Source organism: Stegodyphus dumicola, chromosome 7, assembly GCF_044657685.1.
Source record: "Stegodyphus dumicola isolate Sdum_Otavi_A_Nest chromosome 7, ASM4465768v1".
In the NCBI taxonomy this organism is placed as follows: domain Eukaryota; kingdom Metazoa; phylum Arthropoda; class Arachnida; order Araneae; family Eresidae; genus Stegodyphus; species Stegodyphus dumicola.
In genome coordinates this window covers 206,243,789-206,263,168 of record NC_140774.1, presented here as the reverse complement: position 1 = coordinate 206,263,168, position 19,380 = coordinate 206,243,789, and positions in this window count along the sequence as shown.

Below are 19,380 nucleotides of genomic sequence, written 5' to 3'. Positions count from 1 at the left end.
CGCATTTAAATGTTTCGAATCAAACTGTCGTTTCGAGACGGATATCCCGTTCAAGATAAACGTCCATTTTGGGGTAATAAGTACAATATGCGAAACAACTGCAAAATTAACAAAAAAAAAAATCTATTGTAGAGAATTCAATCGCAAAAAGTGAATGATTCAATCGCAAAAAGAGATGACACCAAATTACGTGTAATTACGGAGGAGGCGATTAGGCTACAGGCGAGGTTGAGAATATTTTGACTTTTATATTTGAAATGGTAAATTTCCTTTATTAACTGTTATTAGCTATTGTTGTATGTATAATATCCAATCTGTACAAGCAGAATTCGTAAACTGTGCAAGAATGCATTTAATCATTTAAACAGTCCCTTGTGTCAAACGACTCGCAAACATTTTATCAATAAGTTAAGTAATTTCGGAAATATACGAAAAGATTTTTGGTATGAAAGTGTTTCTTCAGGAAAGGGCTCTTCCAGTTTCACAAGGGTATTTCTTGACTTGCAAGTCTGATATCCAAATTAATATGGGTTTCGTAATACTTAATAAATATTTTTAGAGTCACAGCGCATTAAGAGAGGGGCCTTGCAAAGATCAACATTAGAATTATACGTATCGAGTGCTCTTGGAAAAATTAGTAGCCTTCAGAGATGCTATTTTATAAATGTTTGTAGCAAAGGGGAATTAATATTTGTTAAATTCATTTTATCGTTTAGGCTACTAAGTCGATATTTTAACTTTTCCCGTTTATTAAGGTACTGTTAAATAGTTTAAATTTGTTTTCATTTTTCATACTAAGCCGCATCATGAAAGAAAGAGATTGCTTACCAGTCGACAATGCATGTTTTTAATTATTTTTCCTTTAATGATCTTTTTTAAAACTTTTGTATGGGAACTTATATTATTTCATTAAAATTTTTTGAAATAGATTTGATAAGATCGAATGAAGTGTCAAGAATTTAAGAAAATGCTAAACACTTCCCTGACTCCGATAAAATTAACATTTAATTTTCATTTCTCATATCGAAATTCACAAATAGGAAACCAGGCATTGTTCTTTTTCATTTCATGGTGTTCTAATTTTTCCACTTCAACTGAACTTTATCAGAAACTAGATGACTATGCAATAAATCGATGTCATCGAAACGACACTACTATATTAGTAGTGTTCCTTTATAGGAAATTATTAATATTATAGGTTTTTATAAACAAGATTTTATGCCGCTGTTTACATCAACATCCACACGTTTGATATTTTAATATAAATATTTAATTTTCCTTTGCAGTTAATAACAAAACTTTTGCCTTAGTATATGGCTCTACAATTGCATTGCTTTTATTTCTGAGAATGCATATTTTTATAGTTATTATATCCAGGCTCACCCCAAACCCAATACGGTAATTTAAGTAAAGTGTCCGTGAATATCTGTAGGTTGATGTCGAAGAATATAAAGCCGTAGATGGCAACACAGGGAATTTCTGAAGACAGCGTAGACGCATTGTATTTTAATATTAAATAAACAAATATTGTACTCTATATATAGAAAGTATTGCCCGCTTATTGCATACCAGTTTTCTCGTCCGCCTATACGGTATAAAAGTTTGTCTCTTTCTTTCTCAGGACACATTTAGTTTCTAAGTTTAGTTGTTTTACTTTTTTGAATGAAACTGCATTGCTTCTTATATGTAAAGCGGTGGTTTTGTAATGTCTTGGTGTGGAGAAAATGTTTTTCCGTGATTACTAATTTTATGTAACATATATCCGAACTTGTTGGAAAGGTGAGTGCCGACATTTCTCCTTTTAGTGTTACATGTGTGAACTTATAAGAAACTTCCGAAATTCTTATCTAAGGAAATTCTTCTCAAAAATATGGGTAAACCAGACCGGCTTCATGAAATAAAAATTTCAGCAATTTGAACGTTTTATTGCGAAACGTTCTTTCCCGGAGGACATTGCACCAAGCTCCAGTTTTTTATTGTTCCATTTACGGGGATTAAGAAGGCTAATGAGCACGTAACCCAGTGAACCAGCTGTTGTGTCGATGGCGAAAAGGAAGAAGGCAGACAATAAATTGCTATAAAAGTTGCTTAATTTTGAACTCTCCACTCCCACGATTTAGACTCCGTGCGTGTTCTTCCTTGCTTATTGACGCTGAAAAATTAAACTGTGTAGATTAGAGATGATGGGATGAACATAAATCTGAATAAAATTAAATGAAAGAGGGAAACCGAATAAACAGTGAAAGATTCCTTGGGAGATGTGTTGCAAACGGCCTACTTCCGTTTACTAGCGTATTTTTGATATCTTCGCTGACATTGAATTTACAGATGAAACTCCTACTAAATTTCTTTAAGAATGCTTTACTATTCCCAAATTCAGGATCCCGGTGCAGTTATTTATTACATAATTCAGCAAACCTGAATTTTTTATGCAAAATTCTAAGTGGCAGAGCGAGCAGGAATTGTGTGGAAAATTGATGTAGTTTTATTCCGGGATAAAATTTTCTTACAAAGTGAAATAGCTAGTACTATTACACTTTCCAGTTTCCTCCTCTCGTATTGCAGTTTTAAAGCATTATTTTTATTCCTTCCCATTTCAACTAAAACTGTCAGTGAAATTCAGTCACTAAACATTGTGGTCGAGCGGAAACAAATAAGAAAAGCTACCTTCAATATCGATGCAGTGGTGAATAGGAAAAATTTGACAGAAGCAAAGATTTAGAAATAAAATATTTAGGAATGAGATTACTATGAACGAGTGCTACTTCAACGAAAACTACAAAATAAAAACTCGGATGCAAATTTAAAGGTTCAAATCCCGCGAACGGGCTGGCTGCATGGGCGTTTTCGTGGTTTTCCCCATGTGTAACGTGCATACGAGCCAGTTTCCCTTAGAAAGTCCTCCACGAAGGCATCCCTCCCTTTAGGCAGATAGCTCTCGTGTGCTTTGCCATAATTGAATAATCCAATCCAATCCAATCTGAGAGCAAATTTGAGAGCAAAATGTTGGAAACGGCTGCTTCGGACACACAATTACGGATGATCTGCTCGGAGGATTCGACAGAAGGAGAGAGGCTTGTGACTCGATTAATTTTCATTATTATCATTTTTTTCTTTTCTGCGAACAAAACGGGGAAATCACTTTTTATGTCTATGTATAAATTAGAGTAATGTAACATTTCCACTTGTGTGAAATATCGAAAAAGATCTCGACATTGAATGATCCGTGCTCCGATTATTTCAACTGTAACGTGCACTTTGTAACCTAGTGGGTTGCAATATAGTGAATCTCGAGAACATAGAGTCCGCGATTTTATTTTTCGTTAAGTACGGATACCAAAATTTTGAAAGCAAAACGAAAGTCGCATTTAGGGTACAGAAATAGCTCAGTCGTATTTAGGGTGCAGATTTAGAATAAAATCGCATTTAGGTTACAGATATTAGTCGCCCAGATATAGCTCAGAAGATTGAAAACGAAAGTTTTAAAAGTGACGAAGTCAGTACGTTGTTTAAACAAATTCAGGACAAAATTCGCACGTTTAACAAACAACTCAAGAATAAATTTTGAATTCGTTGCTAAATGATAATACGCTTCAAGATGAATATTCCGAAGAGCTTTCGAAAGTGGAAGAATACCGAGACAAATTCTGTTTAATTTGGTTCGCTGTTGAAAAAATGCAAAGAAGAGAAATTCGGCTACGGAAGGAACAAAAAGCGAGCAAAAAGGGAAATTCAAACTTCCGAAACTAGAATTGAGGAAATTTAGTGGAGAACCGAAAGACATTCTTGCCTTTTAATCCAAGTTTGAAACAATTTCACAAAGATGATGCTATTGTGGATTAAGACCAATCTCAATATCTGTTACAATGTGTGGTAGTAGATCTTAAAACGGCAAGATTGGTGACAAGTTTTCCGCCAACTAATGAAAACTATTCAAAGATAATTGCACAACTTAAAGATGGCTTAGAGAGAGATTAACTTTTGTTTCAGATTTATGTACGGGATCCATTTTCCATAGTAACGAAAAATGCTGCTGGTCGGATTAAATGAGATTTAGCTGAACTTTATAATTTACTTGAGAGCAAGCTCATGGCCCTCGAAAGCTCAAAGGTAGAACTAAGGAAGAATTTGCTGAACTTTTGGAGCCACTTGTTGAGTCCTGCTTACCAGAAACTGTTCAATGGATGATACTTCGTCCCAGCAAGATAGTGCGCGCTCTTAGGATAAACGTTTGTGCTTTCTTCGAAACCAAGTGCAAAGGGAGGAAAGGATTAAGCTCGCACGTAGCCGGGTCGGGAGCTTCCCTTTCTGCTCATTCACGTCCACATTCTGATGTTCCCTATTGCTCTACAGCTGCTGCCTTCGTAAATTTCCAAGGCAATACAGGTAGGCGGAATTTAGGTTGTATTTTTTGTTAGAAATCCCACAATTCTGCCGAATGTTTTTCTGCTCGCAAAATGTGTTTAGAAGATAAACTAAAGCCTTTGGTGCAAACGCCTGTCTATTTTCGCCGCCTACGAGTTGGACATAGCTCACAGGCCTTCAGAAAAAAAGTAAAATGTTTAACATGTGTATAAATTTCACTATACCAATATGTGCTCTAATAGCGAAACTGTAAAGCGAAATGAAACTGAAAGTACTGTTTTTTCAAGTAATGCTTTGTCTAATCAGCCAACTGTTAATAAAAATGTGTACATGCAACCATTTGATTTAAAAATAGTTTTCGAAGGTACACAACTTACAGTTCGTACGATTTTCGACACTAGTTCACATAATCTTATCTTTCAGAAAGGGTCATCACGTTTTTGCAACTGCGTCCCAAATCGAAACAAACCATTCTTGGGGAGAGAGAGACAAGTCCTAATTGCCATTTAGTGTTTGATGTTAATTTAAGAAATTTTGAGGGAACGTATGAACATAACTTTGAAGTACTTACTCATAACAAAATATGCGAATCTGTTCCAAAAATAGTTGATCACAATACCCTAAATTAAAAGGTAGAAATATCACCTTGTCTGATTTGCAAGCTAAGGAATATAACATTGAATTACTTTTAGGAGCAGATGCCATCGGGGACATTATTGCTGGCAGCTCTCTGAAACTGCACTCGGGTGTGTCTGTAGTGGTGACTGAATTCGAATACACTGTGATTGGTAAAGTAAACAGCTTATCTGAAGAACCTACTTCAGCCACTATTCTAGCATTACTGGAAAATAATTTGTTCAACAATATAGTGTCGTTGCATTCCTCTAATCTTGTGTAACCGAACTCTGGAATTTAGATGCCATTGGCATAACAGACCCAACCGAAGATGTTAAACTAGAATTTGCTCACACCAACACAGTTAAGCAATTCAAAGAGATATTAAATTTTCTTTCCGATGGCCGATATGAATTGCCACCATCCTTTAAATTTGAAATTCTGTTACCTAACAATAAGTCTATGACCTTTAAAAGTCACAAAAGTATGTGTCGACGAATTAATGAGAAAATCAGTTAGGTGAATATAAGGTAGTTTTTGAAGCAACGGGAAAATCTAAAAGTAATAGAAAAGAATTTAGTATGCTTGATTTTTTTCGCCATTTATTTTAACAGAAAGTTGCTTAGTAAGATTTTGTCCAGGTTTATTATTTGTCATGATTCTAGATTTGGAGGATGAAATTTCAAGTTTAATTTTCTTGCATTCTTGCTGGAATATGGCTATTATTTCTTGACAATTTCTTCGAAGGATTAAATGGGACCTTCCACTCATAACAAATGCGACGTCATCGGCGAAAGCAGTAATTTTAGCAAAAGGAAGCCAAAGCACTTTTTATAATTTTATTAAATGTAATATTCCATAATTCTGCGCTTATACATGCGCCTTGTGAACATCAACGAACTTGTTTTCTTCTGATTAAAGTATTATTATATAAAATGAGACTATGCCGATTATCAAGGAAATTATTGATAATTTAATAGATTTTAGAAGTACATTCAATATTTCTAAGTGCTTCTTTAATTGAGGGCCGCCATAATGAATCAAAGGCTGATTTGAGACCTAAGCTGATTATTGCGGAGTGTAGGTTTTTGATTTTATTAACATGGATTTGGTTTAGGACTGCACTGGTTGCATGAATGGTAGATTTTTGCTGCCTAAATCCACACTGATTTTCATTAATGAATTTATGATGGTGAAAATGGTATTCAAGTCTTCCTATAATACAACTTTCAGATTTTCTCCAAGGGCTGGTAGAAGGTTAATTGGCCGATAGGAATTAGGATTTTCATGAGCTTTGTTCTTTTTGAGGAAGAGTATGATTTGTCTTGTTTTATAGCAGTCTTGAAAATACCAAGTTGGAGACATTTATTGCAGATTAGAATTAGCTTAGGATTACTTTTATGTATAATTTGATAGCAGATTCTATCTGGTCCAGGAGCATTTTCGTTATTGAGTTTTTTAATAAATAGATTGAGTTCCATGGCTGTAAATGTGTTATCATTTTCTTGGAAGTAGATTACAACGAATTAATCTTTGTTCAGTTAAATCATCATATATGTTTTCTTTTGGTAGAATAACATCTAGAATGTTTTCTAAAGTGATCTTCGTAACATTTTTATCATTATTTCCCCTATTAGTGACTGTAAGTTGCGTTGGGTGGAAGATTTTGTTGGTTTCAATTTTGTACAATGAGCCATACGTATACTGGTTGTTCGAACAGTAGTTGCACCATGCTTAAAGCTTTGCAGACATTATTTGCTTTTTATATGAGGCTTTTCGTTTTTTGTATTTTTGAAGTAGGTTGAGTCGTTCTTCATCAGTTTGCGATGATTTCAGTTTTCTTCGTAATGCTCGTGTTTTGTGTTTGACTTAGCGGAGTTCTTTCGTCACCAGTTGATTTTTATAATGGGTATTGATGATCTTTTGAAGAAGGTACGTTCGTAGGTATCTTGAAACTTTCTGATAAGTTCCTTGGTAATATTATTAAGTTCTGCTTTGGTTGTACACAGAATAATAGCATTTAGAATGTCATTTGAAATTGGATTGAACTTTCGTTCAAATTTCTTTTCTTTGTTATTATTGATTTTAAATCTGGTAAGTGCAGTAAATGACGTATATTCAGTTATATCAAAAGAGATATATTTGTTATAAGATTCGGTATGTTCATCTAGTATTGATCTGTTGTTAATTTGTGTGTCAATCAAGATGTGTTGTAGAAATAAGAAGATCAGTCCAATATTTATTGTAGGTATTATCAAAGGTAGGTCGGTCAGTAAAATGATTATGTAGAATGAGATTGTTTGCATTTAAAAATTCTTCAAGTATTCCTCCTCTGTGATCGGTTTGTAAGTATCCCCATTAAGTACTTTGCGAGTTAAAGTCTCCACTAATAACATGCGGACTATTATTATTGTTGTAAGATTTCATTTAGTATGGATAAGGTTTGATTTGGATTTTTGACCGAGATATATAGATACTAGTAATAAGAAGCTGAGATGCATTAGTATTGATTGAAATTGTGATTATATCTCGAGTATTAATAATTATTGTAGAATTCCATTTATTGTTTGGAATGAATATGGCTGTACGAGGAGATAAAACACCCGTTGAAGCATGACGTTGAATAGTTGCCCAGTTATTTGGACTTCTTCCTAATTTGCCAGTGATGCAATAATGTTCTTGTTTTATAATAAAATCTGCCAGATAATCTACTTGATACTGACATAGTTGGTCTGTGGCGGTCTTTGCTCTTTGAAGATTTATTTTGAGAAAGCGGATGCCATTGTTATTCTTTTTATTGATGGAAAGGGTCTATAGATAGTCTGCAGGATCTTGCATTATTGTTGATAATATGTATTGGATTTTACTCGTCTAACTTCTGTTTGATATGTGGACCAGGAAGTAGCTAAAGCTGGATGTTTACAGTCAAATTTTGTTTCATACTTTTCATTGTTAATCCAACAGTTTATGCAGTACGGAGTTTGGGAATAACAACAGCAAGAAACATGATATTTTCCGCCGTAGAATGAGCATTTTGGTTGGTTTGTCTTATGAGAGAAATCCTGACAGACTTGACATCTGCGTACACCGATAAACTCGGTTATTTTATTGGTGCGCCATCCAATATATATTTGTTTTTTACTCATAAAATTTTGGAAAGTTTGACCGTGACATTTTATGATCCATTTATCGATATTATTTTGATAATTCAGTTTAAATAAAGGCCTTAGGTGGAAAATATTTGATTATGTTTCTTGGGCTATAATTTGAATCAGTTCATCAGAGTTGAAATGTTTTGGAGTATTATGAATTGTGCATTTTGATATTGTGGCTTCCGGAAGTTTTACGTTAACTATATCTTTTGCAACTGTTTTGGCAATGAGGTTATAGCTGATTTTTTCTATACCTTCTGGGTTATGACAGTGTATTGCAAGGCTTCCTTGAAGAAAGGTGTTTATTCTTTTGACGTTGATATTTAATGCTTGCAGTGGTATTATTTGCAGTGGTATATGATTTATTTGTTCTATTTTTCTTTTTCGGGTCTTGCTTCGTTTGGTCATTAAATCAATCGTTCTACAGTCGTTATCCAGTTCTGGCTCTTTTCGCAGTTCATCCGGTTTCCTTTTCGGGTTTGACAGTTCTTTTCCGGTTCCTGCTGGTTTTGCAGATTTGGATTCTTTTCCGTTTTTTGCTTCTTTTCCAGGTATTGCGTCTTTTCTGACTCATCTATCTTTCCAGTTCTGGCATCTTTTCCGGCTCTTGCTTCTTTTCCATTTTTTGCATTTTTTCCAGTTTCTTCTTCTTTTTCAGTTCTTCTTTGTTTTTTAGTTTTTGCATTTTTTCCAGTTTCTTCTGCCTTTTCAGTTCTTCTTTGTTCACTTGTTTTTGTATCTCTTCCAGTTGTTTCTCTATTTTCAGTTCTTCTTTCTTTTCTAGTTTTTGTATCTCTTCCAGTTTTTTCTTGTTTTTCAGTTCTTCTTTCTTTTCTAGTTTTTGAATCCATTCCAGTGTTTGCTTCTTTTTCAGTTCTTGCTTCTTTTGTAGTTTCTGTTGCTTCTCCAGTTTTTGTTTGTTTTTCAGTTCTTCCTTCTTTTCCAGTTTTTGCTTCTTTTGCTGCTCTTGTTTCATTTTCAGTTCTTGCTTCTTTTCCAGTTTTTGCTTCGCTTCCTGCTCTTGCTTCTTTTTCAGTTCTTGCTTCTTTTCCAGTTCTTGTATCTTCTCCGGTTCTTGCTTCTTTTCCAGTTCTTGTATCTTCTTCGGTTCTTGCTTCTTTTCCAGCTTTTGTATCTTTTCCAGCTTTTGCTTCTTTTTCATTTCTTGCTTCTTTTCTAGTTTTTGTGTCAATTCCAGTTTTTTCTTGTTTTTCAGTTCTTGCTTCTTTTCCAGTTTCTCCTTCTTTTCTAGTTTCTCCTTCTTTTCCGGTTCTTCCTTTTTATTCAATTCTTGTTTCTTTTCCATTTCTTGCATCTTTTCCGGTTCTCGCTTCTTTTCTAGTTCTCTCTCGTTTTCCAGTTTTTGCTCCTTTTCATGATCACAAGAAACGTTTTCCAATCTACAAAATAATCAGTATATCTTTATTTCAGTAGTAAAAAAGTGAAAGTAATGCAACGACGGTCACGTTTAACATGTACAACACTTTAATATTTAGATACTATATAACACTTTGGGCTCAGTTTCATAGGGAAAAATCTCCCCGTAGATTTATTGCCTGACAGAATATTTTTCTACAAAGGGCGAATTTGTTGTTTTCGTTATAAGGACCTAAAGCCAAGCAGAGAAGTTAAAGAATTTGGCGTGATTTGTATGCAATAAGCGACCACCATGAATCTCACGTAGAGGGTGATAATTTGCAAAGTTTCAGTGCCTTACTTTTCCTTACTTAATTTTTACATAAGTTGTAATAATAATAATATTAATAATAAACAGGTGGCTTAAAAACAGAGGGAAACAATGGGGAAAATTGCAAAATAGGAGAAAAAAATGAAACTGAAATCAAAAATGAAACAACTGCAAAAAAAGGATGGATAAAGCATCTTAGAAGATATACACGTAACGTTCTTTCTGAATCAGAAAAACCTGTATTTAAACGAGTATAAGTTTGAGAGCTTTAGGTTCATTTAGTTTTTGAACCAATTACTATTTCTTACGCTTGCTAGATATTTTAAATTTCTTCAATTTTTGTATAATTTACTTACGTATTTTGTATTTTAACCTTTTCTTATTATTATCCCAGTAGAGGTAACCTTACACATCATTACATTATCTCCGAGTTTCCTCATTTAAGTCATCTTTCTCTCAGAACAATCCCTTTGCATCGCTGGCTGCACAGGTTTCAAATTTTCTCTCGTTATTCCAAATTCGGAAAATATTGCTGGTCTATTTCGTCGTCCAGCAGAGCAGCACTAGGAGTTTTGCCACCATTTGTTTTCAATTGAAAATTTTATTCTCATTCTTCAGTTACATTCTTTAAGTTTTAATTATTTATACAGGAAGAAAGAAAGAAATCAAACACAGTAAAACAAATTAGGAAAAGAAATATCTGTTTTCTCCTATATTTATTGTTCCCTGTAATTTCTTTTGCCTGTTCCATTAAATTTATTGAAGGAAAATTTGCTAAGTTTTTCAAAATGTATTTCCTAAATCCTTATGCGAATTAAGCCTTTCTGAGCGTTTCGGCTAATGGCCGAAATCACTTTAATGGCTTTCACAATGTAATGTTTAAATATTGACAGCTGCCTATACTGAAATATTTTCTCCATTGTCCTCGAAAAAAGAAGTAAGCACATCGACCATAAGATGTTCTGGAAAATACTGTGCATCCTCAGGACTTTCCCAGCAGCTGCCACGATATGTGCCACAAGTTCCTGTTGGACTTGTAACAGGGGTTTCGTGCACGAATGTGTTGAATTACCCCGAGCGGAAGTGATAATGCAAGTGAGGTCTCGTGATCTTGCTGAACAATGCACTGGACTACCCCTACCAAACCCATGTTTAGGATACTTTCCTAAGGAACTTTCGAATACTTTCTTTGATGACAATCCAATGTTTTTGTTCTTATTTCTTAGTTTTCGCTGCGCTAAGAATAATAAAGAAATATCTTTACACTGTTCGTACCCTATTTTTCTTGTGTTGTCTCTCGTCACTATAGCGCCAGGAAAGCGTTTCCGACCATGCATTGCAATAAACGATTATATATATATATATATAATTTATTTCCTAAACAATATTGATTAATTGATTATATTATCTCCTATGTTTAATTAAAGTAGAATTATTTTAAAAGAGTGAATCCATACTGGTAAGTTATATTTCGAAAGATGTTTTGAAGTAATTTGAAAGCAAAATATTAATAATGTTTTTGGTTAATAATGTTAATAATGTTTAGCAAAATGCAAAATGTTAATAATGGGGACTAGAGTTAAATCATCATGAAGAACAAAATTTCAATTGTAAAAGGAAAATTAAAACCATGTAATCATTGTCATTGATCGGAAATTAATTGACTTTTCAAGGGGAACATACCAACTCCCATTCAACGAACAATAATTGATAAAAATACGTAAATACGAAGGTGTTTCGTCTTTACTCGAGTTATAAGTTAAAGCCGAACCGGCAATTCTAGTCAGGCCAAATATCTCCGCGAATAGAAGGGATTATGATCCAATGCTTATACTCAAAGAACTTATTCTTATGAAGCAATTTAGTCAATTCAATTTGGAGTAAAAAGCAAAATCTGTAGAGAAATCCGATATAACCCGAGTAACCGTCCCCGACACCTTCATGTTTATGCATTTGAGTTCTATATTATTTTTAAAAATTAAACATTGGAAATTCAATTTGGAGTAAAAAGCAAAATCTGTAGAGAAAGCCGATATAACCCGAGTAACCGTCCCCGACTCCTTCATGTTTATGCTTTTGAGTTCTATATTATTTGTAAAAATTAAACATTGGAAATTGTTATTATAAAATCGAATTCAAAGTAAAGTTGAAATAAACATAGAAGATTACAAAATAAGATAAATAATGCAAAGTTTGTAAAAACAAATCAAAGACAATACAAAGTAATATAAAAAAATGTAAAAAATAATATATAATAAGAACAGTGAATGTACATGAAGATATAAAGGCCAGAAAAGGTATTAAGTAACTTACATTCTTTCTAGTGGGGGAGTTGGCAAAGTATTCTCTTCATGTCTGACTCATAAGTGTTGGGTGTCCGAAAATTCTTAGCGGCAGTGGGGGCTTTGAATAGTATCAGTCGGTAAGACTTGGGTGAAGTAATTTATGGTAGTGGGTTGGACTCGGAATTCTTGAGGGATGTATTATGTGGAGTTCTTATTTGAGGGAGACTGTCTGTTAAGATCTTTTTGAAAATACTAGTGAATGGAAATTAATTAATTTCTGGTTAATTGTCGTGTCGCAATGATTAAGAATTTAAGAAAGGAAAAAAGTAATTTTCACTGTCCAAGAGCTATTAGACAGACTAAAGTCATGAAATAGGCCCATTTTTTTAGTAACAGTATAGTAACAGCATGAGTCTGAAGACAATTAGGTTTTTACAATATATACAATTGAGTAATTACACTATATACAAATCCTTCAACTGATAGTCATCCAACTTATACCGCCTTCTCAGGTTTAGGAACAAATTATCATATCCCTATCAGTTACATGATTTAGAGTGAGTATTTAACGCCTGCTCTTTTAAGGCAATGGTTGATAAATTGAATGGGTATTAGATTATTTTTGAGAATTTTAATAAGGAGCAAAATTTCGCGTTGTAAATCTATTGTATCTGTGCATATAATTTTAATTCGTTGTATTTGATTAATTATAGTATTGTTAATTACTTTTTTGGATATGTTGGAGTTCCAATTTATTAATTTGTTAGTACTGAAATTGAAGTTTCTTGTTTTGTCAAAAAGTAAAATTTTTTTGTAGTTAATGATTTGAAGATCTAGAAAGTCTATGCTATTTTGTGAATTATTAGTTTTATTAAGTGTAAGACAATTCGGATAAATCTCGGAGTGTTCAATTTTATCAAAATTATTAATTGTAATAAGGTCATCAATATATCTGTAGGTGTGTTTGTAGTAATTTAACTCTTGTGGTTGTAGATTTTTTTGGAAGTTAAAGTCTTTGACAAATAAAAAGATATTACAGATCGAGGTGCTGGAATGTAAGCCCATTGGCAATCCTCTGACTTGTTTAAAAATTTGATTTTGAAACTTGATGTAGTTATGAAAAAGTGTGCATTTTAGGTAGGTTTCCCATTTGTCAAGAGTCATGATATTGAGCATATCAGGGAAGAGTTTAGTTAGATCAAGTAGACTGGTATAGATTTCTTCTAGAGGAAGTGAGGTATATAAGTTTTCAAAGTCATAGCAATTAATCTTTTGGATGTTAATGGTTTGAATAGTATTAATGACAGGAGTGTTATTATGAATGATCCAGGATTGTTATGATTAGTGTTACAATCATTGAAAATAAATTTACAGATTTTATTAAGTTGAATTGAAAAATAATAGTCTACATTTTTCTTGTAATTTATTAGTTCCATTAGCAATAAATCTGAATTTTAATTGTGTTTTATGGAATTTGGGAATCGCATAAAGATTAGTAAATCTGTTGTAGTTTGCATTGAAAGTAATATTGAGTTTCTTATGAAAAGTTTTAAACCTGTTTATTATAGATGTTTCTGTAAGGTTGGCTAATTGATAAGTAGTTGCGTTGAGAAGTTCTTTATGAATAATTTCTGCGTAGAATTGTTTTCATATAATGCTAAAGTTATTAGTTGTTTAACTATTTTTGTAATAGTAAAAAGCTGTTTTAATTTTTTAATATCTGATGTAAGTTGCGACCAGATCAGTGTACTTTTAAACTTGAGGTGACTGATTTCGGTGGATATGCGTTGAAGAATTTTGGCTTTCCATTTTTAGAAGGTATCTATGGGTAAATTCAGTTGATAGCTTGCTTTAACTATAACTTTGTTGATGTTGTTTTCGAAAGTCTTGTAACAGAAATTTGTAGTCATGTTACTGACTGGTCTAAATTTTGTACCATAACTCATTAGTGTTTTAAGTTGATGGTTTTGTATGATATTCAGGTTGCCAGTAATTATGTGCTGGTGATGAGAATCCACGTAATTGCTGTAAATTGGTGTCTTACAATGTCATTCTGCTGTTTCATCTATTTCATGGTGGTTAGTCAGCAAGTTGCTTAAGGTCCTTTGATATTTAAATGCAACCATAGGTAATGTATCAACTGCGGGGAAGTAATCTTTACAATCTCTGATGATTCTTGAGAAATGAATATTGTCAAACTGCGGATGTAGAAAATTGACTTTAAAATAAATTTTGCGTTGAGTGAGACTATTAGAGAGTCCGAAAAAACTAAAATCGAGAATCATGTCTTTAATGATTTGTATGTCGTCGTAGCTTTATTGAATGAATTTTTTTAGTTTGATAAGGAATTTATTAGTACAGGAGTGTAACACTTGAGAAGTTTCTTGGGAAAGTTGTCTGAGTCAAAGAAACATTTCAATTGTTTTTTCAATGCAAATGTATCCAAAGTGGATAAAAATCTCGCATTATTTTTTATTTTGCTTCCTCTTATTCCTCTCTGCGTTTTGTTGCTGTAGTGCTTAAATTGGCTGAAAATAGACTTCTTAGAAGTATCTCTATGACTATGTATATAAGTGTTAAGTCCAGATGGATAAAGTGAACGTTCTTTTAGTATATAGAGAGATTCCTGAAAAATTCGTGTTTTGTGATTGGGTATTATATCTAGTATCTGAAGTTGAATAGAGTTGAAGTCATGGTGTTTAAAGTGCTCTAATTCTGCTGTATTGAGTTGTGATGGTGTACTTATTTTAATGCTATTTTTTGTGCGTTGAATTTTTTGATTTAAGCTCTATGGTTTTTGATTCGAAAGTTAAGATTGTTTTTAGTCTGTCCTATATATTTTATATGTCAAGTGCCGCATGTAATCATGTAAATACAGTTAAATGTTTTTCATAAAAATTGTATTTTGGGTTTATCTGTAGGCGTTAAATTTTCAAGTTTTTCATCTAGTGGAATGACATTTAATGATTTCAATTTCAGATAAACTAGCAAGATATAAAAGTAAGGAGGCTGCTAATCTTCAATACAGTAAAGTTTTTGTATAAGAACTTTATAAAACTTAAAAATTAAAATATTAAAAAAGAAGAATGGTGGTAATATATAAAGTGGGTACATTAGGCAAGAGATAAATAGCGCTAATAGCTGCTATTTAGCATATCCAATGTTGTATGATCCTAAATTCATTAAGTGCGAAAAGAAGTTACAATTACTTGCGCAATTGCTGCAAAGTTAGTTAATAATAATTTATTTCCTAAACAATATTGATTAATTGATCATATTATCTCCTAAGTTTAATTAAAGTAGAATTATTTTAAAAGAGTGAATCCATACTGGTAAGTTATATTTCGAAAGATGTTTTGAAGTAATTTGAAAGCAAAATGTTAATAATATTTTAACGGGGACTAGAGTTAAATCATCATGAAGAATAAAATTTCAATTGTAAAAGGAAAATCATATATATATGTATATATATATATATAATCTTTATATATATATATATATATATATATGTTACCGTGAAAGACCGAAATTGGAGAATGTCGACTTTCACCGGAGAATGTCAACATTCACCAAATACGTCGGTGAAAGATAGAATATTGCATTACATTCGTGTACATTCGGACCCTCACCGGTGTATGTCGACACTCACGGATGTGTTCTGGTGTAGGTTGAAAAGAGAGGAGTATATGTACACGCTGTCATTGCAAAAGGAAGTGTTCCACAAATAAATGCTGTCGTAAAAGCAAGGGCCCCTTGTGCAATTGAAAGTGTCATAAGAGTTTAAGTTTTTGCAATAAATAAGATTTGAATCACGTAATTTTGTAAGTTTTAAAGTTCTATTATTTTCCTTTCTCATTTTGAATGTACAGTGTGTTTTAAGTTCTTATATTCTTAAGTTCTTAATTTAAGTGCGTTTTTTCGTGACCGAATTACGGAGAAAATATAATATTCTTATGTGTTCAACATTCACCATTAGTAGATGGTGAATGTTGACATTTACCGGTGTAAGTCAGAAATAAGAGTATTTGGAAAATATTTCGGACATACAACAAGCGACTATGTGAATTTTAACATTCACCGGTGAAAGTCGACATTCTCCAGATTTCGGCGTTTCACCATAATATATATACGATAAACGTATATATATAGATATATATGTATATGTGTGTGTGTGTGAATTAATGTTAGGAATTCTGATCGCACATATTGATCTATAATACAGAGCAAATTTGCCAGATGAATAAGATAAAATATTCAGATTTATTTCAGTTCACATTTGCGGCCCCAATTCATTTGAAATTCTAAACCTACCTATTTCTAGAATATTTATATTTCTCATATTGTTGAAATAGAAAGAAAGTAGCACGACGTCGTGTCAGACGTGACAGAGATAGAAAAAATGTGCATAGTTCGACAATATTGTGGCTTAGTAAGAGAAATATTTGATTCAGGCAATTTTATATTCCCACTTAGCTAGGTCATCATCTTTATGTAAAAATCATGTGATGGGTATATATATATATCTACATAAATATATTTTAATTAATTAATTTTTATTTTTTAATTTTCTATTAATTCAAAATTATTTAATATTATACATTAAAAAAATAATTGCAATGAAAAGTTGGAATCTCGAAATTTTTATTATGTTTGATAAGTACATTCTCAAAACTCGAGCTAAATAATATTATAAATCTCTGTAAATCTAGAAATATATAGTCTAACAGAAACAGATGAAGAGAACAATTTATATTAGATTTGTTCCGAATAGAGTATAGGATGGATTTCAGTGTTTACTTAATTTGTTTTACATACATATATATTATTATTTATAAACATAAAGTCCTTTTTGTCTTTGTTACTCTAATTATATCAACTATTTGACATTCAACAACTAACTTCATAACAACTTCTCATTCACAAATTTTACAAACTGGCCGTTTAAACACGTGTATTTTGTATATTAGCTTTCTGTTTATATATTTCATTAGTTAATGCAATAACGTTTCCTCATAATCAAAAGGTATGACAATAAATTTGAATTCTTCACAATATGATTTTCCAACTTAAACATTTATAATATATTTTTGTAATGAAGGAATGAAAAAAAACATTAAGCATTATAAATCTGAAAACGTATTATTTTCCAGACCAGCGTTTTTGTCAAAAAATTATTAAATGTATAATTAAACTGGACCTGAAACATTATGTTTTGTTTTATTATTTTTTCCGAAAAGACTTACGTCTCCGACACGTATTGCAATCTTAAACATTGGGGATCAAATTCTTCTAGTAGTTGTTCGCTGTAGAATATTTCTGCTTCTCCTTCTTCTTCTTCTTCAAATAGACGTCGATAATTATTTGCGCTGAAATATTTTTATTTTATTAAATATATATGTTCATATGTTTGAATTCATTAATTTAATAAATGATTACTTATACGTTTTTTGTCAAAAGTAGTAAGTTACAGTTTGCGAGCATTTTTACAGATTGTCAAAGAATTTTAAACGCTCAATGTTCCACGAAGAAAATATCTTTACTTATTCAAAATCTTTTGAAAACAATAAATATGGAAATGAATATTCCTCTTATTAGCCTAAATTCCATTATGAGAATATACAGGTATAATAGGTAATGAAGCTGCTGACACCAACAGCTCAGGATGCCATATTAAAAGGTCTGATTGACATCTATCATCTCAAATCAAACCATGCAATCAGGAAAAAATTTTCCAAACACGTTTTAATAAAATAACAAACAGGATGGGACGAGACAGATACAAGAAGATTGCTCGACGGTTACCTCCCGCAAGTATCCCTATAAAGAATAATTTTTTTTCTCCAATTAGATTGGCAACAAGTCATGGAAAGTTCCCATTTTATTACCAGAGATTCTTAAGTAGCACGTAAAATGCGAGCGCGAAAAACCTGCAAATCTAGAAAACCTAAGCTTTATAAATGGCACTCTCCCTTACTTTCCCTTCTTAGAAAAAATAACCAGGTTTTGCATCAAAAATTCCAGAGAAACGTGTTTCTACAATATGAAGTGTGTGTCTGCACTTCAACAATTTATGAAATGTATTATTGAAAGTGAAGGAACTGTGATTATAAGTATCTAATCATATTACAAAAATGAATAAGCATATATTTAAGAACAAGAAAATTTTTTAAACGGTGGCTTCCGTTGACCATGCTGATGAAATTTCCAGTCGAGCGCAATTAATCAATGTTTGGGATCTCAACCTGATGGCTGCGTATGCTGAGTCGATGACTGATCATTCATTTGGACAATTTCCGCACAGGATTAAAAATGCCTTCCTACAGACTTCTTCACTTAACGGGCCATGCGTTCAAAACACAGATTTACACGTTAACTGAAATGTATAAAAAATTAGCGAAAACAAAAAAAGTATTTAAACGCACAATATCTCTTCGGATCTTCTTATGTTCCTGATTATTACATCTGCTGAAAACAATTTAATACGTTTAAATGCAATTACATTTCATTGAAGTGATCTATTAATTGTTTAACAGTTTTCTGCTGTTGACTTCAATAAATTTAATGATGTTTGGTATTTCATTTGTTTCCAGCAACACCTAGTCTCCTTTGCAAAGAAAATTAATATTAACTTTTGTAATTAAGAAATGATTTAGATGAAAAATTAAATTGGACTGGAGATAATGTCTCGGTTGTTTTCGTTAAAAGAAGTTGGTGCTTTCCGAATTCAAAAAATATCTCCATATATATACATAACATACATGTAATTAATTTACACACTTAAAAAAAGTATTCTTCACATGGTATCTTCAAATGGGTAGATACGATAGCTGAAAAACAAGTGTCGGACTAAAGCGGAGCTGCAAAGAGCGATTTGTTGTACTGATACTTCGGTTTATATAATTCTTGTTATTCGATGCATGTAGTTTTGTTGAAATTCGTGTTACAAATTGCTTTATTCTCTGATGTAAAATGAATTATCCCAAATTTTATTCAGAAGATTTAAATAACGGTTTCGATCACAATACACAGCAGTTACTAGTAAAATATCTGGATCGGTGACTTTTTGACGTCATTTAAAACGCTTAATTACAGGGCCGTAGTACAATTCCCAACCGGCCCCAAACCCAGGGTTATAGCGATATACAATAGTGACATGATCGAAGATTCTTTGGAAATAATCGCTGTCATCGAATGACATGCATATTCTATTTAAGTAATCATAGTCATCAGCTTTTAATATTTGTTGCAAATAATCATTGTCATCGAATAATCATTG